Source organism: Coregonus lavaretus (assembly GCF_964263955.1).
Source record: "Coregonus lavaretus genome assembly, chromosome: 8".
Lineage (NCBI taxonomy): Eukaryota > Metazoa > Chordata > Actinopteri > Salmoniformes > Salmonidae > Coregonus > Coregonus lavaretus.
The window spans coordinates 61,728,295-61,754,469 of NC_139995.1; the positions used below are offsets into that span (position 1 = coordinate 61,728,295).

Sequence of the window (26,175 nt, forward strand, 5' to 3'; positions counted from 1 at the left end):
TGGAAGACGCTCCATCTTTCCACACTGTAGTTCCATCAATCTGTTTTACAGCCTCTGCATACGATACATCATGACTGATTCTATATCTCTGAGCCTCTCTCTACACCTGGCATCCACAAAATGCTTCACTATGTTCCCCCTCACAATTACAGCACTTAACCTTCACATTGCTTCCACATTCATCGTAGTCATGTGCTCCTCCACACTTGGCACATCTTTTCTTTCCTTTACACTGAGTAGCTACATGTCCCATTCTTTGGCATTTAAAATCACCACAGGGCATAGGGGACAAATTCTTTAACATTGAAACTAAGGAATCCTATCTGTCCTTTTCTCAGCAAGACATTCTCAAACCTCAGCATCACTGATAAGCTTTCACTTCTTTGACCCTCTTTCCTACTGATCAACCTTTAGGCCTCAATCACTCTGCCTCCCGTCACATTGTCTTTAATATCATCTGTGGACATAGACATTGGGACCCCAGTGATGACTCCCCTCAATCTAGCATAACCACCAGGGACATGGCTTTTAATCTTCTTCCCATTAAGCTTTTCCATTTCCAGAATCTTCTCTTGCTGAGCCTGGCTACCACACAATATTAACAATCTACCATTTCCAATGAACCAAGCTAATTTGACTTCACCTACCTCTTTCTCTGCGGCATTAGTTAGTCGGATAGGGTGTAAGTGAAGCTCAGTCCTATGTAGCTCAGTTGGTAGAGCATGGCATTTGCAATGCCAGGGTTGTGGGTTCGATTCCCACGGGGGGCCAGTATGAAAATGTATGCACTCACTAACTGTAAGTCGCTCTGGATAAGAGCGTCTGCTAAATGACTAAAATGTAAATGTAGCCCTGTGGTCTCAAACACTATCACCACTTTCCACTCCAACACATCACTACTCTTGCTTCCTACCTTGACCCTCTTTATGATTTCTTTACTAGATGCTCCACTGCTTTCTGTATCATGACCTCTCTTCTTCCTATGTCTTTGCACTACTAACCATTCCGGTCCTTGACCCTCATCCTCCCTCTCAAACCATCAGAACTGACACCCATACAGCTCCTCCCTCACATTTTTACATTTACATTTTAGTCATTTAGCAGACGCTCTTATCCAGAGCGACTTACAGTTAGTGATTACATTATTTTTTTATACTGGCCCCCCGTGGGAATCGAACCCACAACCCTGGCGTTGCAAACGCCATGCTCTATCAACTGAGCTACATCCCTGCCGGCCATTCCCTCCCCTACCCTGGACGACGCTGGGCCAATTGTGCGCCGCCCATGAGTCTCCCGGTCGCGGCCGGCTGCGACAGAGCCTGGATTCGAACCAGGATCTCTAGTGGCACAGTTAGCACTGCGATGCAGTGCCTTAGACCACTGCGCCCTCGACGGGGGCTTCGACCCGCCACCTACCGGTCTGAAACCCGATGCCCCTCAAGCTGCTCGCTGGTGGACCTGGAACGTGCCCAGACGGTCCTCCTACCGGCTGGCTGCTGGTGGTCCTGGAACGTCCCCAGACGGTCCTCCTACCGGCTGGCTGCTGGTGGACCTGGAACGTGCCCAGACGGTCCTCCTACCGGCTGGCTGCTGGTGGACCTGGAACGTGCCCAGACGGTCCTCCTACCGGCTGGCTGCTGGTGGACCTGGAACGTGCCCAGACGGTCCTCCTACCGGCTGGCTGCTGTAGCACTCCACGGCAGAGAGGCTAGCTGACTGGAGAGTCAGGTAAGTGGTGCAATAGAGCTAGAATCGGTGGCTTTAGTCGGGAAAACACGGAACAACGTTATAGGTGACCACATAGCTGGTTCTACCTACTAACGTGGCTATCATTAAATCCGTGTTTCTGCAATATACGGTCAGAACAAATTTGCGTCCTGATCAGACCTTGAAATGTCAGCTAGCTACTGTTAACTAACGTTAGCTGTCTCGTTTGCTTTATGAATTAGATAGCTTAACTATATAGCACATGGCTAGTTATGAACCCGTTTTCTATCAAACTGCTTGTTTTAGTTGCCTAGCTACCCGTAGAGCTTTGATTTCTTATCTATACAATCTCCGTTTCTGGATATCGTCACTTGTAAGGAACCGCAATTTTTCTGAAGCGAGGGAAATTCAAGTGTAGCCAGCTAGCTACCATTAGCAGCGAATAACTCAACCAAGCTGTCGTTCCTTTAAATATTTTCATTTGTGGTACTTACATTTGACGAAAAAATGTACCGAATACTCAATCATAAATGATTTCCACCTTGTTAGTTACTTGGCTTACGTTAGCTACATGCTAGTTAACATGGATATGAAGTATTGCTGTCCGACTGCAGGTAAAGCCTTTGCTAGTTAGCTAGCTAGCTAACATTAGCCATTCAGCTAACAAACGTTGGGTGGCAACCAGTTAGCAGATAACCCTAGTTAGCCTCCACTAATGGCTTATTTTGAACCAGAGACGGCCCTCTAGTTATGTGTATTGTTTAATGTAGCTAGGTTGGCTAGCTATCTTGGGTGTTAGTTAGTTAGCGTGGATCCCGTATTATCGCCGTGTTCAACAGTGTTAGTTATCCTGTGATCAAGCCGTCAATGTTTTGTTATTATTGGTGTCGTAAAAATGTTAGCTAACCGCTTAGCAATTAGCATGATTGACATTTCAGTGGAAATACTACTTATCAGCTTTTGATAAGCGGTTTAGCTCAAAAATACGTCCCCAGTTGTTGCCCACCTTACTATTTTGTTCAATTAAAATATATCCGTTTAAAGAAAGACACCAAGCTAGTCTCCAAAGTGATAACCTGGATAGTTGACTAGCCTTCCGGTTGAAAAAAGAATGACTGGCCCATCAACATTGCTTATCCCGGTGCGCCGTCCTGTGGACTGGTTAAAATGGTTATTGACCAAACTCTTTTTCAGTGTTACGACCTGAGGGTGAGTTCGTAAATTCACATCTACTCCGATTTCAGAGGACTCTCGTCTGAGTTGTGCCAGAGCGCAGAATAACTGATTAATTTACGAACGCCCAACACCCGTTGAATATGCCCGATGTCAGTAAACGTTGGCAAAAAAAGCGTAATTAAATTGTTGCCAGCAGCACAGTTACAGTCACCAACGCTCTGCATAACATGAAAACCAGCTCTGCTGGGGCGAGTAAAATGGTCAGAGTGAGGTGTTCTCTCAGTTGTCTGGAAGTAGCTAGCCAACGTTAGCCAGTTAGCTTGGGTGTTTGACTGTTGTTAGGTCAGAAGGTTCGGATCAACCCTACTCCTCGGCCAGAGAGTCCAGTGTCGCTCTGAACGCTCAGATCAACCCTACTCCTCGGCCAGAGAGTCCAGTGTCGCTCTGAACGCTCAGATCAACCCTACTCCTCGGCCAGAGAGTCCAGTGTCGCTCTGAACGCTCAGATCAACCCTACTCCTCGGCCAGAGAGTCCAGTGTCGCTCTGAACGCTCAGATCAACCCTACTCCTCGGCCAGAGAGTCCAGTGTCGCTCTGAACGCTCAGATCAACCCTACTCCTCGGCCAGAGAGTCCAGTGTCGCTCTGAACGCTCAGATCAACCCTACTCCTCGGCCAGAGAGTCCAGTGTCGCTCTGAACGCTCAGATCAACCCTACTCCTCGGCCAGAGAGTCCAGTGTCGCTCTGAACGCTCAGATCAACCCTACTCCTCGGCCAGAGAGTCCAGTGTCGCTCTGAACGCTCAGATCAACCCTACTCCTCGGCCAGAGAGTCCAGTGTCGCTCTGAACGCTCAGATCAACCCTACTCCTCGGCCAGAGAGTCCAGTGTCGCCCTGAACGCTCAGATCAACCCTACTCCTCGGCCAGAGAGTCCAGTGTCGCCCTGAACGCTCAGATCAACCCTACTCCTCGGCCAGAGAGTCCAGTGTCGCCCTGAACGCTCAGATCAACCCTACTCCTCGGCCAGAGAGTCCAGTGTCGCTCTGAACGCTCAGATCAACCCTACTCCTCGGCCAGAGAGTCCAGTGTCGCCCTGAACGCTCAGATCAACCCTACTCCTCGACCAGAGAGTCCAGTGTCGCCCTGAACGCTCAGATCAACCCTACTCCTCCGCCAGAGAGTCCAGTGTCGCTCTGAACGCTCCGAGAGCGAAATGCCCAGAGCGCACACTGAGTGCAGTCTCCAGATTGAATTTATGAACACACCCAATTGGCTCAATTTGTGTTACAGATTAATTTTATGTTTTGAGAAAGTAGATACATTTCATACTAAAATATAAATGAGTATGAATAATTTACATCAAGTAAAACTTAAATTTCAGTGATGTGCATTGACATCAACAATGAAAACACTGTGTTGGAGTTTGTGTTGCAGTGATGCACTTGGAAAGATGGGTTGAATATATATATATATATATATATATATAATATTTTACACATATATATATATATATATATATATATATATATATATATATATATATATATATATATATATATATATACACAGTGGGGAAAAAAAGTATTTAGTCAGCCACCAATTGTGCAAGTTCTCCCACTTAAAAAGATGAGAGAGGCCTGTAATTTTCATCATAGGTACACGTCAACTATGACAGACAAAATGAGAATTTTTTTTCCAGAAAATCACATTGTAGGATTTTTTATGAATTTATTGGCATATGATGGTGGAAAATAAGTATTTGGTCAATAACAAAAGTTTCTCAATACTTTGTTATATACCCTTTGTTGGCAATGACACAGGTCAAACGTTTTCTGTAAGTCTTCACAAGGTTTTCACACACTGTTTGCTGGTATTTTGGCCCATTCCTCCATGCAGATCTCCTCTAGAGCAGTGATGTTTTGGGGCTGTCGCTGGGCAACACAGACTTTCAACTCCCTCCAAAGATTTTCTATGGGGTTGAGATCTGGAGACTGACTGGGCCACTCCAGGACCTTGAAATGCTTCTTACGAAGCCACTCCTTCGTTGCCCGGGCGGTGTGTTTGGGATCATTGTCATGCTGAAAGACCCAGCCACGTTTCATCTTCAATGCCCTTGCTGATGGAAGGAGGGTTTCACTCAAAATCTCACGATACAAGGCCCCATTCATTCTTTCCTTTACACGGATCAGTCGTCCTGGTCCCTTTGCAGAAAAACAGCCCCAAAGCATGATGTTTCCAACACCATGCTTCACAGTAGGTATGGTGTTCTTTGGATACACTCAGCATTCTTTGTCCTCCAAACATGACGAGTTGAGTTTTTACCAAAAAGTTATATTTTGGTTTCATCTGACCATATTACATTCTCCCAATCATCTTCTGGATCATCCAAATGCACTTCAGACGGGCCTGGACATGTACTGGCTTAAGCAGGGGGACACGTCTCGCACTGCAGGATTTGAGTCCCTGGCGGCATAGTGTGTTACTGATGGTTGGCTTTGTTACTTTGGTCCCAGATCTCTGCAGGTCATTCACTAGGTCCCCCCGTGTGGTTCTGGGATTTTTGCTCACCGTTCTTGTGATCATTTTGACCCCACGGGGTGAGATCTTGCGTGGAGCCCCAGATCGAGGGAGATTATCAGTGGTCTTGTATGTCTTCCATTTCCTAATAATTGCTCCCACAGTTGATTTCTTCAAACCAAGCTGCTTACCTATTGCAGATTCAGTCTTCCCAGCCTGGTGCAGGTCTACAATTTTGTTTTTGGTGTCCTTTGACAGCTCTTTGGTCTTGGCCATTGTGAAGTTTGGAGTGTGACTGTTTGAAGTTGTGGACAGGTGTCTTTTATACTGATAACAAGTTCAAACAGGTGCCATTAATACAGGTAACGAGTGGAGGACAGAGGAGCCTCTTAAAGAAGAAGTTACAGGTCTGTGAGAGCCAGAAATCTTGCTTGTTTGTAGGTGACCAAATACTTATTTTCCACCATAATTTGCAAATAAATTCATTAAAAATCCTACAATGGGATTTTCTGGATTTTTTTTTCTCTATTTGTCTGTCATAGTTGATGTGTACCTATGATGAAAATTACAGGCCTCTCTCATGTTTTTAAGTGGGAGAACTTGCACAATTGGTGGCTGACTAAATACTTTTTTCCCCCACTGTATATATATATATATATAATATTTTACACGTTATATATTTATATTTTTAAAAATAATGGCATATTAAAACGACCAAAACAAACAATGAAATCTTGACTTCCATCCCTATATTGTCACATAAATAGCAGTAAAAGTCCAGCTCCACCGCCACCTCGGGATCCCACAGCACACACACCTGCAATGGAACCAGTGCTGGCAGAAATCACAGCACAACCATGGCACCTCGGATCTACACTCCTCCGGGGAGGTGGATCACGCTCCCCGCAGCCAGCACAGCAGGTGGTGTGTTCTTTTGTAAAAAATAAAATAAAAAGAACAATCATTGATTAACATGGTTTGCAAATGTAGAAGTACTACAGCAACAATAGTAATTGATACAACTGAGAGAGAGAAAAACACAGTACCTGAGGGTGGTGCCAGGGGGGGCTGAAGGTGGTGCCAGGGGGGGCTGAAGGTGGTGCCAGGGGGGGCTGAAGGTGGTGCCAGGGGGGGCTGAAGGTGGTGCCAGGGGGGGCTGAAGGTGGTGCCAGGGGGGGCTGAAGGTGGTGCCAGGGGGGGCTGAGGGTGGTGCCAGGGGGGGCTGAAGGTGGTGCCAGGGGGGGCTGAAGGTGGTGCCAGGGGGGGCTGAAGGTGGTGCCAGGGGGGGCTGAAGGTGGTGCCAGGGGGGGCTGAGGGTGGTGCCAGGGGGGGCTGAAGGTGGTGCCAGGGGGGGCTGAAGGTGGTGCCAGGGGGGGCTGAGGGTGGTGCCAGGGGGGGCTGAAGGTGGTGCCAGGGGGGGCTGAAGGTGGTGCCAGGGGGGGCTGAAGGTGGTGCCAGGGGGGGCTGAAGGTGGTGCCAGGGGGGGCTGAGGGTGGTGCCAGGGGGGGCTGAGGGTGGTGCCAGGGGGGGCTGAAGGTGGTGCCAGGGGGGGCTGAGGGTGGTGCCAGGGGGGGCTGAGGGTGGTGCCAGGGGGGGCTGAGGGTGGTGCCAGGGGGGGCTGAGGGTGGTGCCAGGGGGGGCTGAGGGTGGTGCCAGGGGGGGCTGAGGGTGGTGCCAGGGGTGGCTGAGGGTGGTGCCAGGGATGGCTGAAGGTGGTGCCAGGGGGGGCTGAAGGTGGTGCCAGGGGGGGCTGAAGGTGGTGCCAGGGGGGGCTGAGGGTGGTGCCAGGGGGGGCTGAAGGTGGTGCCAGGTGTGGCTGAAGGTGGTGCCAGGGGGGGCTGAGGGTGGTGCCAGGGAGGGCTGAGGGTGGTGCCAGGGGGGGGCTGAGGGTGGTGCCAGGGGGGGGCTGAGGGTGGTGCCAGGGGGGGCTGAGGGTGGTGCCAGGGGGGGCTGAGGGTGGTGCCAGGGGGGGGCTGAGGGTGGTGCCAGGGGGGGCTGAAGGTGGTGCCAGGGGTGGCTGAAGGTGGTGCCAGGGGGGGCTGAAGGTGGTGCCAGGGGGGGCTGAAGGTGGTGCCAGGGGGGGCTGAAGGTGGTGCCAGGGGTGGCTGAAGGTGGTGCCAGGGGGGGCTGAAGGTGGTGCCAGGGGGGGCTGAAGGTGGTGCCAGGGGGGGCTGAGGGTGGTGCCAGGGGGGGCTGAGGGTGGTGCCAGGGGGGGCTGAGGGTGGTGCCAGGGGGGGCTGAGGGTGGTGCCAGGGGGGGCTGAGGGTGGTGCCAGGGGTGGCTGAGGGTGGTGCCAGGGGTGGCTGAGGGTGGTGCCAGGGGGGGCTGAGGGTGGTGCCAGGGATGGCTGAAGGTGGTGCCAGGGGGGGCTGAAGGTGGTGCCAGGGGGGGCTGAGGGTGGTGCCAGGGGGGGCTGAGGGTGGTGCCAGGGGGGGGCTGAGGGTGGTGCCAGGGGGGGGCTGAGGGTGGTGCCAGGGGGGGCTGAGGGTGGTGCCAGGGGTGGCTGAAGGTGGTGCCAGGGGGGGCTGAAGGTGGTGCCAGGGAGGGCTGAAGGTGGTGCCAGGGGGGGCTGAAGGTGGTGCCAGGGATGGCTGAAGGTGGTGCCAGGGGGGCTGAAGGTGGTGCCAGGGGGGCTGAAGGTGGTGCCAGGGGGGGCTGAAGGTGGTGCCAGGGGGGGCTGAAGGTGGTGCCAGGGGTGGCTGAGGGTGGTGCCAGGGGGGGCTGAGGGTGGTGCCAGGGATGGCTGAAGGTGGTGCCAGGGATGGCTGAAGGTGGTGCCAGGGGTGGCTGAGGGTGGTGCCAGGGGGGGCTGAGGGTGGTGCCAGGGATGGCTGAAGGTGGTGCCAGGGATGGCTGAAGGTGGTGCCAGGGGGGGCTGAAGGTGGTGCCAGGGGTGGCTGAAGGTGGTGCCAGGGGGGGCTGAGGGTGGTGCCAGGGGGGGCTGAGGGTGGTGCCAGGGGGGGCTGAGGGTGGTGCCAGGGGTGGCTGAGGGTGGTGCCAGGGGGGGCTGAGGGTGGTGCCAGGGATGGCTGAGGGTGGTGCCAGGGATGGCTGAAGGTGGTGCCAGGGGGGGCTGAAGGTGGTGCCAGGGGGGGCTGAGGGTGGTGCCAGGGGGGGGCTGAGGGTGGTGCCAGGGGGGGCTGAGGGTGGTGCCAGGGGGGGGCTGAGGGTGGTGCCAGGGGGGGCTGAGGGTGGTGCCAGGGGGGGGCTGAAGGTGGTGCCAGGGGGGGCTGAAGGTGGTGCCAGGGGGGGCTGAAGGTGGTGCCAGGGGTGGCTGAAGGTGGTGCCAGGGGGGGCTGAAGGTGGTGCCAGGGGGGGCTGAAGGTGGTGCCAGGGGTGGCTGAGGGTGGTGCCAGGGGGGGCTGAGGGTGGTGCCAGGGATGGCTGAAGGTGGTGCCAGGGGGGGCTGAAGGTGGTGCCAGGGGGGGCTGAAGGTGGTGCCAGGGGGGGCTGAGGGTGGTGCCAGGGGGGGCTGAGGGTGGTGCCAGGGGTGGCTGAGGGTGGTGCCAGGGGGGGCTGAGGGTGGTGCCAGGGATGGCTGAGGGTGGTGCCAGGGGGGGCTGAAGGTGGTGCCAGGGGGGGCTGAAGGTGGTGCCAGGGGGGGCTGAGGGTGGTGCCAGGGGGGGGCTGAGGGTGGTGCCAGGGGGGGCTGAGGGTGGTGCCAGGGGGGGCTGAGGGTGGTGCCAGGGGGGGGCTGAGGGTGGTGCCAGGGGGGGCTGAGGGTGGTGCCAGGGGTGGCTGAAGGTGGTGCCAGGGGGGGCTGAAGGTGGTGCCAGGGGGGGCTGAAGGTGGTGCCAGGGGGGGCTGAGGGTGGTGCCAGGGGGGGCTGAGGGTGGTGCCAGGGATGGCTGAAGGTGGTGCCAGGGGGGGCTGAAGGTGGTGCCAGGGGTGGCTGAGGGTGGTGCCAGGGGGGGCTGAGGGTGGTGCCAGGGATGGCTGAAGGTGGTGCCAGGGGGGGCTGAAGGTGGTGCCAGGGGGGGCTGAAGGTGGTGCCAGGGGGGGCTGAAGGTGGTGCCAGGGGTGGCTGAGGGTGGTGCCAGGGGGGGCTGAGGGTGGTGCCAGGGATGGCTGAAGGTGGTGCCAGGGGGGGCTGAAGGTGGTGCCAGGGGTGGCTGAGGGTGGTGCCAGGGGGGGCTGAGGGTGGTGCCAGGGATGGCTGAAGGTGGTGCCAGGGGGGGCTGAAGGTGGTGCCAGGGGTGGCTGAAGGTGGTGCCAGGGGGGCTGAGGGTGGTGCCAGGGATGGCTGAAGGTGGTGCCAGGGGGGGCTGAAGGTGGTGCCAGGGGTGGCTGAAGGTGGTGCCAGGGGGGGCTGAGGGTGGTGCCAGGGGGGGCTGAAGGTGGTGCCAGGTGTGGCTGAAGGTGGTGCCAGGGGGGGCTGAGGGTGGTGCCAGGGAGGGCTGAGGGTGGTGCCAATGGCATATTAAAACGACCAAAACAAACAATGAAATCTTGACTTCCATCCCTATATTGTCACATAAATAGCAGTAAAAGTCCAGCTCCACCGCCACCTCGGGATCCCACAGCACACACACCTGCAATGGAACCAGTGCTGGCAGAAATCACAGCACAACCATGGCACCTCGGATCTACACTCCTCCGGGGAGGTGGATCACGCTCCCCGCAGCCAGCACAGCAGGTGGTGTGTTCTTTTGTAAAAAATAAAATAAAAAGAACAATCATTGATTAACATGGTTTGCAAATGTAGAAGTACTACAGCAACAATAGTAATTGATACAACTGAGAGAGAGAAAAACACAGTACCTGAGGGTGGTGCCAGGGGGGGCTGAAGGTGGTGCCAGGGGGGGCTGAAGGTGGTGCCAGGGGGGGCTGAAGGTGGTGCCAGGGGGGGCTGAAGGTGGTGCCAGGGGGGGCTGAAGGTGGTGCCAGGGGGGGCTGAAGGTGGTGCCAGGGGGGGCTGAAGGTGGTGCCAGGGGGGGCTGAGGGTGGTGCCAGGGGGGGCTGAAGGTGGTGCCAGGGGGGGCTGAAGGTGGTGCCAGGGGGGGCTGAAGGTGGTGCCAGGGGGGGCTGAAGGTGGTGCCAGGGGGGGCTGAGGGTGGTGCCAGGGGGGGCTGAAGGTGGTGCCAGGGGGGGCTGAAGGTGGTGCCAGGGGGGGCTGAGGGTGGTGCCAGGGGGGGCTGAAGGTGGTGCCAGGGGGGGCTGAAGGTGGTGCCAGGGGGGGCTGAAGGTGGTGCCAGGGGGGGCTGAAGGTGGTGCCAGGGGGGGCTGAGGGTGGTGCCAGGGGGGGCTGAGGGTGGTGCCAGGGGGGGCTGAGGGTGGTGCCAGGGGGGGCTGAGGGTGGTGCCAGGGGGGGCTGAGGGTGGTGCCAGGGGGGGCTGAGGGTGGTGCCAGGGGGGGCTGAAGGTGGTGCCAGGGGGGGCTGAAGGTGGTGCCAGGGGGGGCTGAAGGTGGTGCCAGGGGGGGCTGAAGGTGGTGCCAGGGGGGGCTGAGGGTGGTGCCAGGGGGGGCTGAGGGTGGTGCCAGGGGGGGCTGAGGGTGGTGCCAGGGATGGCTGAAGGTGGTGCCAGGGGGGGCTGAAGGTGGTGCCAGGGGGGGCTGAAGGTGGTGCCAGGGGGGGCTGAGGGTGGTGCCAGGGGGGGCTGAAGGTGGTGCCAGGTGTGGCTGAAGGTGGTGCCAGGGGGGGCTGAGGGTGGTGCCAGGGAGGGCTGAGGGTGGTGCCAGGGGGGGGCTGAGGGTGGTGCCAGGGGGGGCTGAGGGTGGTGCCAGGGGGGGCTGAGGGTGGTGCCAGGGGGGGGCTGAGGGTGGTGCCAGGGGGGGCTGAAGGTGGTGCCAGGGGTGGCTGAAGGTGGTGCCAGGGGGGGCTGAAGGTGGTGCCAGGGGGGGCTGAAGGTGGTGCCAGGGGGGGCTGAAGGTGGTGCCAGGGGTGGCTGAAGGTGGTGCCAGGGGGGGCTGAAGGTGGTGCCAGGGGGGGCTGAAGGTGGTGCCAGGGGGGGCTGAGGGTGGTGCCAGGGGGGGCTGAGGGTGGTGCCAGGGGGGGCTGAGGGTGGTGCCAGGGGGGGCTGAGGGTGGTGCCAGGGGGGGCTGAGGGTGGTGCCAGGGGTGGCTGAGGGTGGTGCCAGGGGTGGCTGAGGGTGGTGCCAGGGGGGGCTGAGGGTGGTGCCAGGGATTGCTGAAGGTGGTGCCAGGGGGGGCTGAAGGTGGTGCCAGGGGGGGCTGAGGGTGGTGCCAGGGGGGGCTGAGGGTGGTGCCAGGGGGGGGCTGAGGGTGGTGCCAGGGGGGGGCTGAGGGTGGTGCCAGGGGGGGCTGAGGGTGGTGCCAGGGGTGGCTGAAGGTGGTGCCAGGGGGGGCTGAAGGTGGTGCCAGGGGGGGCTGAAGGTGGTGCCAGGGGTGGCTGAGGGTGGTGCCAGGGGGGGCTGAGGGTGGTGCCAGGGGGGGCTGAGGGTGGTGCCAGGGGTGGCTGAGGGTGGTGCCAGGGGTGGCTGAGGGTGGTGCCAGGGGGGGCTGAGGGTGGTGCCAGGGATGGCTGAAGGTGGTGCCAGGGATGGCTGAAGGTGGTGCCAGGGGGGGCTGAAGGTGGTGCCAGGGGTGGCTGAAGGTGGTGCCAGGGGGGGCTGAGGGTGGTGCCAGGGGGGGCTGAGGGTGGTGCCAGGGGGGGCTGAGGGTGGTGCCAGGGGTGGCTGAGGGTGGTGCCAGGGGGGGCTGAGGGTGGTGCCAGGGATGGCTGAGGGTGGTGCCAGGGATGGCTGAAGGTGGTGCCAGGGGGGGCTGAAGGTGGTGCCAGGGGGGGCTGAGGGTGGTGCCAGGGGGGGCTGAGGGTGGTGCCAGGGGGGGCTGAGGGTGGTGCCAGGGGGGGGCTGAGGGTGGTGCCAGGGGGGGCTGAGGGTGGTGCCAGGGGGGGGCTGAAGGTGGTGCCAGGGGGGGCTGAAGGTGGTGCCAGGGGGGGCTGAAGGTGGTGCCAGGGGTGGCTGAAGGTGGTGCCAGGGGGGGCTGAAGGTGGTGCCAGGGGGGGCTGAAGGTGGTGCCAGGGGTGGCTGAGGGTGGTGCCAGGGGGGGCTGAGGGTGGTGCCAGGGATGGCTGAAGGTGGTGCCAGGGGGGGCTGAAGGTGGTGCCAGGGGGGCTGAAGGTGGTGCCAGGGGGGGCTGAGGGTGGTGCCAGGGGGGGCTGAGGGTGGTGCCAGGGGTGGCTGAGGGTGGTGCCAGGGGGGGCTGAGGGTGGTGCCAGGGATGGCTGAAGGTGGTGCCAGGGGGGGCTGAAGGTGGTGCCAGGGGGGGCTGAAGGTGGTGCCAGGGGGGGCTGAGGGTGGTGCCAGGGGGGGGCTGAGGGTGGTGCCAGGGGGGGCTGAGGGTGGTGCCAGGGGGGGGCTGAGGGTGGTGCCAGGGGGGGCTGAGGGTGGTGCCAGGGGTGGCTGAAGGTGGTGCCAGGGGGGGCTGAAGGTGGTGCCAGGGGGGGCTGAAGGTGGTGCCAGGGGGGGCTGAGGGTGGTGCCAGGGGGGGCTGAGGGTGGTGCCAGGGATGGCTGAAGGTGGTGCCAGGGGGGGCTGAAGGTGGTGCCAGGGGTGGCTGAGGGTGGTGCCAGGGGGGGCTGAGGGTGGTGCCAGGGATGGCTGAAGGTGGTGCCAGGGGGGCTGAAGGTGGTGCCAGGGGGGGCTGAGGGTGGTGCCAGGGGGGGCTGAGGGTGGTGCCAGGGGGGGCTGAGGGTGGTGCCAGGGGGGGCTGAGGGTGGTGCCAGGGGGGCTGAGGGTGGTGCCAGGGGGGGCTGAGGGTGGTGCCAGGGGGGGCTGAGGGTGGTGCCAGGGGTGGCTGAAGGTGGTGCCAGGGGGGGCTGAAGGTGGTGCCAGGGGGGGCTGAAGGTGGTGCCAGGGGTGGCTGAAGGTGGTGCCAGGGGGGGCTGAAGGTGGTGCCAGGGGGGGCTGAAGGTGGTGCCAGGGGGGGCTGAAGGTGGTGCCAGGGGTGGCTGAGGGTGGTGCCAGGGGGGGCTGAGGGTGGTGCCAGGGATGGCTGAAGGTGGTGCCAGGGGGGGCTGAAGGTGGTGCCAGGGGTGGCTGAGGGTGGTGCCAGGGGGGGCTGAGGGTGGTGCCAGGGATGGCTGAAGGTGGTGCCAGGGGGGGCTGAAGGTGGTGCCAGGGGTGGCTGAAGGTGGTGCCAGGGGGGGCTGAGGGTGGTGCCAGGGATGGCTGAAGGTGGTGCCAGGGGGGGCTGAAGGTGGTGCCAGGGGTGGCTGAAGGTGGTGCCAGGGGGGGCTGAGGGTGGTGCCAGGGGGGGCTGAAGGTGGTGCCAGGTGTGGCTGAAGGTGGTGCCAGGTGTGGCTGAAGGTGGTGCCAGGGGGGGCTGAGGGTGGTGCCAGGGAGGGCTGAGGGTGGTGCCAGGGGGGGCTGAAGGTGGCTGAGAGTGGTGCCAGGGGTGGCTGAGGGTGGTGCCAGGGGGGGCTGAAGGTGGCTGAGAGTGGTGCCAGGGGTGGCTGAGGGTGGTGCCAGGGGGGGCTGAAGGTGGCTGAGAGTGGTGCCAGGGGTGGCTGAGGGTGGTGCCAGGGGGGGCTGAGGGTGGTGCCAGGGGTGGCTGAGGGTGGTGCCAGGGGTGGCTGAAGGTGGCTGAGAGTGGTGCCAGGGGTGGCTGAGGGTGGTGCCAGGGGGGGCTGAAGGTGGCTGAGAGTGGTGCCAGGGGGGGCTGAGGGTGGTGCCAGGGGGGGCTGAGGGTGGTGGCTGAAGGTGGCTGAGAGTGGTGCCAGGGGTGGCTGAGGGTGGTGCCAGGGGGGGCTGAAGGTGGCTGAGAGTGGTGCCAGGGGTGGCTGAGGGTGGTGCCAGGGGGGGCTGAAGGTGGCTGAGAGTGGTGCCAGGAGTGGCTGAGGGTGGTGCCAGGAGTGGCTGAGGGTGGTGCCAGGAGTGGCTGAGGGTGGTGCCAGGGATGGCTGAGGGTGGTGCCAGGAGTGGCTGAAGGTGGTGCCAGGGGTGGCTGAGGGTGGTGCCAGGGGGGGCTGAAGGTGGCTGAGAGTGGTGCCAGGGGTGGCTGAGGGTGGTGCCAGGGGGGGCTGAAGGTGGTGCCAGGGGTGGCTGAAGGTGGCTGAGAGTGGTGCCAGGGGTGGCTGAGGGTGGTGCCAGGGGGGGCTGAAGGTGGCTGAGGGTGGTGCCAGGAGTGGCTGAGGGTGGTGCCAGGAGTGGCTGAGGGTGGTGCCAGGAGTGGCTGAGGGTTGTACCATTTTCTACTTATTTACATCAATACCTCTGGAGGAAGCTGCAGAGGTTTTGGAGGAGGTGGACATGCCTGTTGGGCTGTAGATATGTAAAGAGAGAAAAATAATGTGTTAAACATAGCAGTTTTGTAGAACACAGAACAAACAGCAACTTTTTCATAATTTGTTTACCGGTGGAGGTGGCTGTATTTGAATTGCAGGGGGCAGGAACACCAGACGAGGTTGCTGTGGTGGTGTGACCAGGGGAGACGGAGGAGGCAGTTGGTCCAGAGGAGGCCGTGTTGGTGGTGACAGACAGGGGGGGTGTTGTGCATCGTGGTGGTGGTGGCCGATGATGGCTTGGAGGAGCTGGTGTTGGTAGTGGTGGGGTTGAGGGGCCGAAGATGGTGTGGCCGGGAGAGCAGGCATGTCTCCACCTTCTGCAGCTGGGGGCCCTGGCGGCTCCTACAGTGTTTTGCACACTGGGGGCCCTGGCAGCTCCTACAGGTGTTGCACACTGGGGGCCCTGGCGGCTCCTACAGGTGTTGCACACTGGGGGCCCTGGCAGCTCCTACAGGTGTTGCACACTGGGGGCCCTGGCGGCTCCTACAGGTGTTGCACACTGGGGGCCCTGGCGGCTCCTACAGGTTTTGCACACTGGGGGCCCTGGCGGCTCCTACAGGTGTTGCACACTGGGGGCCCTGGCGGCTCCTACAGGTGTTGCACACGGGGGGCCCTGGCGGCTCCTACAGGTGTTGCACACTGGGGGCCCTGGCGGCTCCTACAGGTGTTGCACACTGGGGGCCCTGGCGGCTCCTACAGGTGTTGCACACTGGGAGCCACTGGCGGTGGTGATGCAGCCAGGAGTGGTTCCAGCGGTGGGTCCAGAAGAGTGGTGCCAGGTGTGGCTGAGGGTGGTGCCAGGGGGGGCTGAGGGTGGTGCCAGGGGGGGCTGAGGGTGGTGCCAGGGGGGGCTGAAGGTGGCTGAGAGTGGTGCCAGGGGTGGCTGAGGGTGGTGCCAGGGTGGGCTGAAGGTGGCTGAGAGTGGTGCCAGGGGTGGCTGAGGGTGGTGCCAGGGGGGGCTGAGGGTGGTGCCAGGGGGGGCTGAGGGTGGTGCCAGGGGGGGCTGAGGGTGGTGCCAGGGGTGGCTGAAGGTGGCTGAGAGTGGTGCCAGGGGTGGCTGAGGGTGGTGCCAGGGGGGGCTGAAGGTGGCTGAGGGTGGTGCCAGGAGTGGCTGAGGGTGGTGCCAGGAGTGGCTGAGGGTGGTGCCAGGAGTGGCTGAGGGTTGTACCATTTTCTACTTATTTACATCAATACCTCTGGAGGAAGCTGCAGAGGTTTTGGAGGAGGTGGACATGCCTGTTGGGCTGTAGATATGTAAAGAGAGAAAAATAATGTGTTAAACATAGCAGTTTTGTAGAACACAGAACAAACAGCAACTTTTTCATAATTTGTTTACCGGTGGAGGTGGCTGTATTTGAATTGCAGGGGGCAGGAACACCAGACGAGGTTGCTGTGGTGGTGTGACCAGGGGAGACGGAGGAGGCAGTTGGTCCAGAGGAGGCCGTGTTGGTGGTGACAGACAGGGGGGGTGTTGTGCATCGTGGTGGTGGTGGCCGATGATGGCTTGGAGGAGCTGGTGTTGGTAGTGGTGGGGTTGAGGGGCCGAAGATGGTGTGGCCGGGAGAGCAGGCATGTCTCCACCTTCTGCAGCTGGGGGCCCTGGCGGCTCCTACAGTGTTTTGCACACTGGGGGCCCTGGCAGCTCCTACAGGTGTTGCACACTGGGGGCCCTGGCGGCTCCTACAGGTGTTGCACACTGGGGGCCCTGGCAGCTCCTACAGGTGTTGCACACTGGGGGCCCTGGCGGCTCCTACAGGTGTTGCACACTGGGGGCCCTGGCGGCTCCTACAGGTTTTGCACACTGGGGGCCCTGGCGGCTCCTACAGGTGTTGCACACTGGGGGCCCTGGCGGCTCCTACAGGTGTTGCACACGGGGGGCCCTGGCGGCTCCTACAGGTGTTGCACACTGGGGGCCCTGGCGGCTCCTACAGGTGTTGCACACTGGGGGCCCTGGCGGCTCCTACAGGTGTTGCACACTGGGAGCCACTGGCGGTGGTGATGCAGCCAGGAGTGGTTCCAGCGGTGGGTCCAGAAGAGTGGTGCCAGGTGTGGCTGAAGGTGGTGCCAGGGGGGGCTGAGGGTGGTGCCAGGGGGGGCTGAGGGTGGTGCCAGGGGGGGCTGAAGGTGGCTGAGAGTGGTGCCAGGGGTGGCTGAGGGTGGTGCCAGGGGGGGCTGAAGGTGGCTGAGAGTGGTGCCAGGGGTGGCTGAGGGTGGTGCCAGGGGGGGCTGAAGGTGGCTGAGAGTGGTGCCAGGGGTGGCTGAGGGTGGTGCCAGGGGGGGCTGAGGGTGGTGCCAGGGGGGGCTGAGGGTGGTGCCAGGGGGGGCTGAGGGTGGTGCCAGGGGTGGCTGAAGGTGGCTGAGAGTGGTGCCAGGGATGGCTGAGGGTGGTGCCAGGGGGGGCTGAAGGTGGCTGAGAGTGGTGCCAGGGGTGGCTGAGGGTGGTGCCAGGGGGGGCTGAGGGTGGTGCCAGGGGTGGCTGAGGGTGGTGCCAGGGGTGGCTGAAGGTGGCTGAGAGTGGTGCCAGGGGTGGCTGAGGGTGGTGCCAGGGGGGGCTGAAGGTGGCTGAGAGTGGTGCCAGGGGTGGCTGAGGGTGGTGCCAGGGGGGGCTGAAGGTGGCTGAGAGTGGTGCCAGGGGTGGCTGAGGGTGGTGCCAGGGGGGGCTGAGGGTGGTGCCAGGGATGGCTGAGGGTGGTGCCAGGGATGGCTGAGGGTGGTGCCAGGAGTGGCTGAAGGTGGTGCCAGGAGTGGCTGAAGGTGGCTGAGAGTGGTGCCAGGGGTGGCTGAGGGTGGTGCCAGGGGGGGCTGAAGGTGGCTGAGAGTGGTGCCAGGGGTGGCTGAGGGTGGTGCCAGGGGGGGCTGAAGGTGGCTGAGAGTGGTGCCAGGGGTGGCTGAAGGTGGTGCCAGGGGTGGCTGAAGATGGCTGAGAGTGGTGCCAGGGGTGGCTGAGGGTGGTGCCAGGGGGGGCTGAAGGTGGCTGAGAGTGGTGCCAGGGGTGGCTGAGGGTGGTGCCAGGGGGGGCTGAGGGTGGTGCCAGGGATGGCTGAGGGTGGTGCCAGGGATGGCTGAGGGTGGTGCCAGGAGTGGCTGAAGGTGGTGCCAGGAGTTGCTGAAGGTGGTGCCAGGAGTGGCTGAAGGTGGTGCCAGGAGTGGCTGAGGGTGGTGCCAGGAGTGGCTGAAGGTGGTGCCAGGAGTGGCTGAGGGTGGTGCCAGGAGTGGCTGAGGGTGGTGCCAGGAGTGGCTGAGGGTGGTGCCAGGAGTGGCTGAGGGTGGTGCCAGGAGTGGCTGAGGGTGGTGCCAGGAGTGGCTGAGGGTGGTGCCAGGAGTGGCTGAGGGTGGTGCCAGGAGTGGCTGAGGGTTGTACCATTTTCTACTTATTTACATCAATACCTCTGGAGGAAGCTGCAGAGGTTTTGGAGGAGGTGGACATGCCTGTTGGGCTGTAGATATGTAAAGAGAGAAAAATAATGTGTTAAACATAGCAGTTTTGTAGAACACAGAACAAACAGCAACTTTTTCATAATTTGTTTACCGGTGGAGGTGGCTGTATTTGAATTGCAGGGGGCAGGAACACCAGACGAGGTTGCTGTGGTGGTGTGACCAGGGGAGACGGAGGAGGCAGTTGGTCCAGAGGAGGCCGTGTTGGTGGTGACAGACAGGGGGGGTGTTGTGCATCGTGGTGGTGGTGGCCGATGATGGCTTGGAGGAGCTGGTGTTGGTAGTGGTGGGGTTGAGGGGCCGAAGATGGTGTGGCCGGGAGAGCAGGCATGTCTCCACCTTCTGCAGCTGGGGGCCCTGGCGGCTCCTACAGTGTTTTGCACACTGGGGGCCCTGGCAGCTCCTACAGGTGTTGCACACTGGGGGCCCTGGCGGCTCCTACAGGTGTTGCACACTGGGGGCCCTGGCGGCTCCTACAGGTGTTGCACACTGGGGGCCCTGGCATCTCCTACAGGTGTTGCACACTGGGGGCCCTGGCGGCTCCTACAGGTGTTGCACACTGGGGGCCCTGGCAGCTCCTACAGGTGTTGCACACTGGGGGCCCTGGCGGCTCCTACAGGTGTTGCACACTGGGGGCCCTGGCGGCTCCTACAGGTTTTGCACACTGGGGGCCCTGGCGGCTCCTACAGGTGTTGCACACTGGGGGCCCTGGCGGCTCCTACAGGTGTTGCACACGGGGGGCCCTGGCGGCTCCTACAGGTGTTGCACACTGGGGGCCCTGGCGGCTCCTACAGGTGTTGCACACTGGGGGCCCTGGCGGCTCCTACAGGTGTTGCACACTGGGAGCCACTGGCGGTGGTGATGCAGCCAGGAGTGGTTCCAGCGGTGGGTCCAGAAGAGGCGATGGCGTCGATGGTCTCATCCATGGCAGCCCTCTCCTGTGCCCTCTGTGTTCTGAGGGCTGCCCGACGATCTTTCTCCTCTGCCTCGGCCCTCTCCTGCCACTGGCGCGTGTATTCCTCCCCGGTGAGGCATGTGGTGACCACAGGGAGTCTTCTGTATCGGTCCAGCCGATACTTCAGGACAGTAAGGATGTGCCCCAGGTCCTTCACTATCAGCCCCTTCCTCTTTATTTTTCTTTTTTTTCTTTTTTTTTCTTTCACCTTTATTTAACCAGGTAAGAAGCCAGTTGAGAACAAGTTCTCATTTACAACTGCGACCTGGCCAAGATAAAGCAAAGCAGTGCGATAAAAACAACAACACAGAGTTACATATGGGGTAAAACAAAACAAAGTCAAAAATACAACAGAAATACATATATATACAGTGCTCCTCTATTAGGGGGTGTTCTGCTAGGGCTGGAGCATGGACTGGGGCTGGAGCATGGACTGGGGCTGGAGCAGGGGCTGGGGCTGGAGCATGGACTGGGGCTGGAGCTGGGGCTGGAGCAGGGGCTGGAGCAGGGACTGGGGCTGGAGCAGGGACTGGGGCTGGAGCATGGACTGGAGCTGGGGCTGGAGCAGGGACTGGGGCTGGAGCATGGACTGGGGCTGGAGCAGGGACTGGGGCTGGAGCATGGACTGGGGCTGGAGCATGGACTGGGGCTGGAGCATGGACTGGGGCTGGAGCAGGGACTGGGGCTGGAGCAGGGACTGGGGCTGGAGCAGGGACTGGGGCTGGAGCAGGGGCTGGGGCTGGAGCATGGACTGGGGCTGGAGCATGGACTGGGGCTGGAGCAGGGACTGGAGCTGGGGCTGGAGCAGGGACTGGGGCTGGAGCATGGACTGGGGCTGGAGCATGGACTGGGGCTGGAGCAGGGACTGGGGCTGGAGCAGGGACTGGGGCTGGAGCAGGGACTGGGGCTGGAGCAGGGGCTGGGGCTGGAGCATGGACTGGGGCTGGAGCATGGACTGGGGCTGGAGCAGGGACTGGAGCTGGGGCTGGAGCAGGGACTGGGGCTGGAGCATGGACTGGGGCTGGAGCAGGGGCTGGAGCAGGGACTGGGGCTGGAGCAGGGACTGGGGCTGGAGCATGGACTGGGGCTGGAGCAGGGACTGGGGCTGGAGCAGGGACTGGGGCTGGAGCATGGACTGGGGCTGGAGCTGGGGCTGGAGCAGGGGCTGGAGCAGGGACTGGGGCTGGAGCAGGGACTGGGGCTGGAGCATGGACTGGGGCTGGAGCAGGGACTGGGGCTGGAGCATGGACTGGGGCTGGAGCAGGGGCTGGGGCTGGAGCATGGACTGGGGCTGGAGCAGGGACTGGGGCTGGAGCATGGACTGGGGCTGGAGCAGGGACTGGGGCTGGAGCATGGACTGGGGCTGGAGCAGGGGCTGGGGCTGGAGCATGGACTGGGGCTGGAGCAGGGACTGGGGCTGGAGCATGGACTGGGGCTGGAGCTGGGGCTGGAGCAGGGGCTGGAGCAGGGACTGGGGCTGGAGCATGGACTGGAGCTGGGGCTGGAGCAGGGGCTGGAGCAGGGGCTGGAGCAGGGACTGGGGCTGGAGCAGGGACTGGGGCTGGAGCATGGACTGGGGCTGGAGCTGGGGCTGGGGCTGGAGCATGGACTGGGGCTGGAGCTGGGGCTGGAGCAGGGGCTGGAGCAGGGACTGGGGCTGGAGCATGGACTGGGGCTGGAGCTGGGGCTGGAGCAGGGGCTGGAGCAGGGACTGGGGCTGGAGCATGGACTGGAGCAGGGACTGGGGCTGGAGCAGGGACTGGGGCTGGAGCATGGACTGGAGCATGGACTGGGGCTGGAGCAGGGACTGGGGCTGGAGCAGGGACTGGGGCTGGAGCAGGGGCTGGAGCAGGGACTGGGGCTGGAGCAGGGACTGGGGCTGGAGCAGGGACTGGGGCTGGAGCATGGACTGGGGCTGGAGCAGGGTCTGGAGCAGGGACTGGGGCTGGAGCAGGGGCTGGAGCAGGGGCTGGGGCTGGAGCAGGGACTGGGGCTGGAGCAGGGGCTGGAGCAGGGACTGGGGCTGGAGCAGGGGCTGGAGCAGGGACTGGGGCTGGAGCAGGGGCTGGAGCTGGGGCTGGAGCAGGGGCTGGAGCAGGGACTGGGGCTGGAGCAGGGACTGGGGCTGGAGCATGGACTGGGGCTGGAGCAGGGACTGGGGCTGGAGCTGGGGCTGGAGCAGGGACTGGAGCAGGGGCTGGAGCAGGGACTGGGGCTGGAGCAGGGACTGGGGCTGGAGCAGGGACTGGAGCAGGGACTGGGGCTGGAGCAGGGGCTGGAGCATGGACTGGAGCAGGGACTGGGGCTGGAGCATGGACTGGGGCTGGAGCATGGACTGGGGCTGGAGCAGGGGCTGGAGCAGGGGCTGGGGCTGGAGCTGGGGCTGGAGCAGGGGCTGGAGCAGGGACTGGGGCTGGAGCATGGACTGGGGCTGGAGCTGGGGCTGGAGCAGGGGCTGGAGCAGGGACTGGGGCTGGAGCATGGACTGGGGCTGGAGCTGGGGCTGGAGCTGGGGCTGGAGCATGGACTGGGGCTGGAGCTGGGGCTGGAGCAGGGGCTGGAGCAGGGACTGGGGCTGGAGCAGGGGCTGGAGCAGGGACTGGGGCTGGAGCAGGGACTGGGGCTGGAGCATGGACTGGGGCTGGAGCTGGGGCTGGAGCAGGGGCTGGGGCTGGAGCATGGGCTGGGGCTGGAGCAGGGACTGGAGCAGGGACTGGGGCTGGAGCAGGGACTGGAGCAGGGGCTGGAGCAGGGACTGGGGCTGGAGCAGGGACTGGAGCAGGGACTGGGGCTGGAGCAGGGACTGGGGCTGGAGCATGGTCTCTGGGGAGGAGGTGCTGGTGGACGGCACAGTGCTGCTGGTTCCAGGAGAGGCAGTGCTGGCACCTGGTAGGGACCAAGACGGCATTAAACGGGAAGAGGCCACACTTCATAAACCCTTCCAGCACATAGATCATGTCTGGCAGCGCTGATACAGGGAGCCGGATACTCTCCCTTCCACCACATAGATCATGTCTGTCAGCGCTGGTACAGGGAGCCGGATACTCTCCCTTCCACCACATAGATCATGTCTGGCAGCGCTGGTACAGGGAGCCGGATACTCTCCCTTCCACCACATAGATCATGTCTGGCAGCGCTGGTACAGGGAGCCGGATACTCTCCCTTCCAGCACATAGATCATGTCTGGCAGCGCTGGTACAGGGAGCAGGATACTCTCCCTTCCACCACATAGATCATGTCTGGCAGCGCTGGTACAGGGAGCGGGATACTCTCCCTTCCACCACATAGATCATGTCTGGCAGCGCTGATACAGGGAGCCGGATACTCTCCCTTCCACCACATAGATCATGTCTGGCAGCGCTGATACAGGGAGCAGGATACTCTCCCTTCCACCACATAGATCATGTCTGGCAGCGCTGGTACAGGGAGCGGGATACTCTCCCTTCCACCACATAGATCATGTCTGGCAGCGCTGATACAGGGAGCCGGATACTCTCCCTTCCACCACATAGATCATGTCTGGCAGCGCTGGTACAGGGAGCGGGATACTCTCCCTTCCACCACATAGATCATGTCTGGCAGCGCTGATACAGGGAGCCGGATACTCTCCCTTCCACCACATAGATCATGTCTGGCAGCGCTGGTACAGGGAGCCGGATACTACATACATAGAACACCAGATACCTGCGTATTTTGTTGGCATATTCCATCAGCCTCTGTCTGGTGAAGGGGAACCCATGGCTGGCGCAGTAAATAGATACAGTACTGCCCCGGACCATTTTCATCCTCTGGTGCAAGCAATGTGGGTGGTCCATGGGTCACCTGGCCGCTCAGCCTGCCGCCAGGGTCATGCACCTTGGTAGATCAGAATAAACTGTTACTAGCAGATGAAATTCACATACATGTGGTAATCTCCTAAAAACAAAAGATGCCTAACCTTGGCAGCCTGGTGGATAGCCATCCCTGCCCCTCAGCCTGGTGGATAGCCATCCCTGCCCCTCAGCCTGGTGGATAGCCATCCCTGCCCCTCAGTCCTCCATGACATGGAACATGTCCACCTGACTAACCTTGGCAGCCTGGCGGATAGCCATCCCTGCCCCTCAGTCCTCCATGGCATGGAACATGTCCACCTGACTAACCTTGGCAGCCTGGTGGATAGCCATCCCTGCCCCTCAGTCCTCCATGGCATGGAACATGTCCACCTGACTAACCTTGGCAGCCTGGTGGATAGCCATCCCTGCCCCTCAGCCTGGTGGATAGCCATCCCTGCCCCTCAGCCTGGTGGATAGCCATCCCTGCCCCTCAGTCCTCCATGGCATGGAACATGTCCACCTGACTAACCTTGGCAGCCTGGTGGATAGCCATCCCTGCCCCTCAGTCCTCCATGACATGGAACATGTCCACCTGACTAACCTTGGCAGCCTGGTGGATAGCCATCCCTGCCCCTCAGCCTGGTGGATAGCCATCCCTGCCCCTCAGTCCGGTGGATAGCCATCCCTGCCCCTCAGTCCTCCATGACATGGAACATGTCCACCTGACTAACCTTGGCAGCCTGGTGGATAGCCATCCCTGCCCCTCAGCCTGGTGGATAGCCATCCCTGCCCCTCAGTCCTCCATGGCATGGAACATGTCCACCTGACTAACCTTGGCAGCCTGGTGGATAGCCATCCCTGCCCCTCAGCCTGGTGGATAGCCATCCCTGCCCCTCAGTCCTCCATGGCATGGAACATGTCCACCTGACTAACCTTGGCAGCCTGGTGGATAGCCATCCCTGCCCCTCAGTCCTCCATGACATGGAACATGTCCACCTGACTAACCTTGGCAGCCTGGTGGATAGCCATCCCTGCCCCTCAGTCCTCCATGGCATGGAACATGTCCACCTGACTAACCTTGGCAGCCTGGTGGATAGCCATCCCTGCCCCTCAGTCCTCCATGACATGGAACATGTCCACCTGACTAACCTTGGCAGCCTGGTGGATAGCCATCCCTGCCCCTCAGTCCTCCATGGCATGGAACATGTCCACCTGACTAACCTTGGCAGCCTGGTGGATAGCCATCCCTGCCCCTCAGCCTGGTGGATAGCCATCCCTGCCCCTCAGTCCTCCATGACATGGAACATGTCCACCTGACTAACCTTGGCAGCCTGGCGGATAGCCATCCCTGCCCCTCAGTCCTCCATGGCATGGAACATGTCCACCTGACTAACCTTGGCAGCCTGGTGGATAGCCATCCCTGCCCCTCAGTCCTCCATGGCATGGAACATGTCCACCTGACTAACCTTGGCAGCCTGGTGGATAGCCATCCCTGCCCCTCAGCCTGGTGGATAGCCATCCCTGCCCCTCAGCCTGGTGGATAGCCATCCCTGCCCCTCAGCCTGGTGGATAGCCATCCCTGCCCCTCAGTCCTCCATGACATGGAACATGTCCACCTGACTAACCTTGGCAGCCTGGTGGATAGCCATCCCTGCCCCTCAGCCTGGTGGATAGCCATCCCTGCCCCTCAGCCTGGTGGATAGCCATCCCTGCCCCTCAGTCCTCCATGACATGGAACATGTCCACCTGACTAACCTTGGCAGCCTGGTGGATAGCCATCCCTGCCCCTCAGCCTGGTGGATAGCCATCCCTGCCCCTCAGCCTGGTGGATAGCCATCCCTGCCCCTCAGTCCTCCATGGCATGGAACATGTCCACCTGACTAACCTTGGCAGCCTGGTGGATAGCCATCCCTGCCCCTCAGCCTGGTGGATAGCCATCCCTGCCCCTCAGTCCTCCATGGCATGGAACATGTCCACCTGACTAACCTTGGCAGCCTGGTGGATAGCCATCCCTGCCCCTCAGCCTGGTGGATAGCCATCCCTGCCCCTCAGTCCTCCATGACATGGAACATGTCCACCTGACTAACCTTGGCAGCCTGGTGGATAGCCATCCCTGCCCCTCAGCCTGGTGGATAGCCATCCCTGCCCCTCAGCCTGGTGGATAGCCATCCCTGCCCCGCAGTCCTCCATGACATGGAACACGTCCACCTCACTCCACTGCTTCCTCTTGACTTTCTCCATGTTGTGGTGGGAAATACATGTAGCTAAATAACTTGGCATACTATACACATTTTAGAGAGATATCTCCATCTGAATATGTATAAACATTTACATTTCAGAGCTAAGGCATTGAAAGGTGGTGATGAAAGTTTTCACAATAACTGAAAGAATATCCACGTTCTTTGTTTGATGTTATCTGTTATGAAAATTAGTGTCCAAATCAGTTTAATATTGATGCATACATTGTAACATTTGACTAAAAACTGCCTCTATGTAGCTGTTGTAAGATGAAACATAGCCAACAGTGATGGGTGTCAAAAAGTTCATGGTTCAAAATTATTTTTTGCAGATTGTGCAAAACGCACCCGTCAGACGACTCCAATTTTGATACGGTAAAGCTTGACAACATGCAGCTGTTTTGGTGTATTATCTAACACAATGTCTTTCCTTTTTGGTTACTAAGCAGTTCTATCAACATTTAGCAACTAAGCTAGCAACATTAGCTGTATTTCAGAGGTTAAAAGTTGGATAATAAAAGTTGAATTTTAAAATATGCAGCATGTCCCACAAAATTTCAATATTACTTTTTAAAAACTCATAACTTAACTTACATAAAGTGTAATGACAATCGATGGTCAGCTGACTAAAGGGTGCATTTAGTCGCAAAACGTACCGTTATTTTCCAGTCTGTTAAAAGTTTGAGATCAAGGTGATTTAGTCCTCCAGCCAATAGAGGGCGTCCGTAATTAGGGGGAAAGTTTAGGGGAAATTAGCTAACGTTACTCATTTTGTCGGAACCATGGCATTTGGCAAACTAGTGGAGGTAGTTAGCTATGTGTTAGTGATTGCTTACATACATTTACATTACATTTTAGTCATTTAGCAGACGCTCTTATCCAGAGCGACTTACAGGAGCAATTAGGGTTAAGTGCCTTGCTCAAGGGCACATCGACAGATTTTTCACCTAGTCGGCTCGGGGATTAGAACCAGCGACCTTTCGGTGGTAAAGGTCTCTCCAGTGATTTCACAGTCTAGCTACGGAGCTCCGTTTGTGTCGCGTTCCAACAATTAAGCCGCGCTAAAGTGCATAGAACTACGTAGAGAG

The 26,175-nt window shown here is 60.3% G+C and overlaps 1 long non-coding RNA gene across 1 annotated transcript in view; it reads left to right on the forward strand.

The window, feature by feature from the left end:
* The first annotated feature begins 1,679 nt into the window (after positions 1-1,679).
* LOC311134224 overlaps positions 1,680-26,175 on the forward strand; it is a 29,628-nt gene continuing 5,132 nt past the window's right edge. Inside the window, exon 1 of the long non-coding RNA XR_014613657.1 lies at positions 1,680-1,728. This is a non-coding gene — a long non-coding RNA (uncharacterized lncRNA). The remainder of the gene's footprint in view (positions 1,729-26,175) is intronic.